Raw genomic sequence first — 1,453 nt, 5'->3', positions numbered from 1 at the left:
GGCTGGCTGGCTGGCTGGCTGGATTTATTGATTGATTGATTGTCAATTACTTCAATCTGGCTTCATTTCCTCCTTAATTACTATTGGCTCCTGCTCATGTATATGGTACTTCCTGAAATTTTTCAGTGTCAATAAGTTATTTCTGAATACCTCGTAGATTGCCAAAAGAACAAACAAATATGCCTTGGGGAGGGTGCAGCCAGAGTGTTCTTTGGAGGCTAAGATGATGAGGCTTCACCTCACATACTTTGGGCATGTTCTTTGGAGAAGCATATGGTGCTTGGAAGCTTGGAGAGTTGGCGAAGGAGAGGAAGACCCTCAACCAGATGGAGTGACACAATGACTGCCACAGTGGGCTCTGATGTGTCAGGAAGGTACAGGATAGGATGGAGTTGAGTCTGCCGTTCATAGGGTCGCTCTGAGTCAGACTTAACTTGAGGGAATTTAACAACTACAACCATCCCTAACGAGTGGCCTATAGTATATTTTATCTCACCAGAGATAAAAAGGAAGGAAAGTAAGCAGGGCCTCATTGTTAATAAGAAATAATCACCAGGAGTGGACTGTAGCTTTTTGGACCTGACACCTTGAGCAAAGATATTCTTTGACATATGAATGCTAGGAGACCTGAGGTCTCCAAGGAAGTGTAGATACTCAGCTAAGCAAAGATTTTACTCAGCAACTTACAGAATATAGACTTCGCTTAGAGATAACACACTGATTTTATTGGTTAGTGGTGAGAAGCTACCCATACTATAACCTCAAAAGCATGTGGTGTGAATCCACCAATGGCTCTTAGGGAGAAGGATGGTAATCCCCTCCCATGGGATTAACTGCCCCCAATAATACACTGGAGGTTCAGCTATGGGTTGGTTCAAAGTATAGCATAAAACAACAACAACAAACTGTAAGACAATAAATTTGTTTCTTAAAGCTATACACTTATGGTATTTCAGTTATAGCAGCACTAAATAATGAATACAATATCCATGTGAAAATGAATAAACTTATAGCATACAGTAAAAAAGGATGAACCATAGAATCATGTGAAAGCTTAAGTGTCATATTACTTAGTAGTTGGCTATTCTTGATTATCGAGTCAACTTCCAACAAATGACAAGTCTGTGGACAATGGAATAAAATACTGTCTGTGTTATCCTCACAATCAATTATAGAACACTATAGAATATCATTAATAGTCTGATTGCAAGATGAATCTTCATATAAATTCTTTTATTTACCCATTAGGTAGAAATTATGAAGAATTAGCAGTTATATAAACATTTCTCTTCATTGTATTAAGTCTATTTCGTTGTCGTTGTTATGTGCTATCAAGTTGCATGTGGCTTATAGAGACCCCATGTACAAGAGCCCTAACCCCTGCAATATCCAGTGCCAACCTCGCTGTCTCTGACAAACTCATTCCCACCACCCCAATCACAGAATCGATCCA

This window comes from Elephantulus edwardii, unplaced genomic scaffold (genome assembly GCF_000299155.1).
Source record: "Elephantulus edwardii isolate Elephantulus edwardi_28Jun2011 unplaced genomic scaffold, EleEdw1.0 scaffold00128, whole genome shotgun sequence".
In the NCBI taxonomy this organism is placed as follows: Eukaryota; Metazoa; Chordata; class Mammalia; order Macroscelidea; family Macroscelididae; genus Elephantulus; species Elephantulus edwardii.
Note: the sequence above shows the minus strand (reverse complement) of the source record.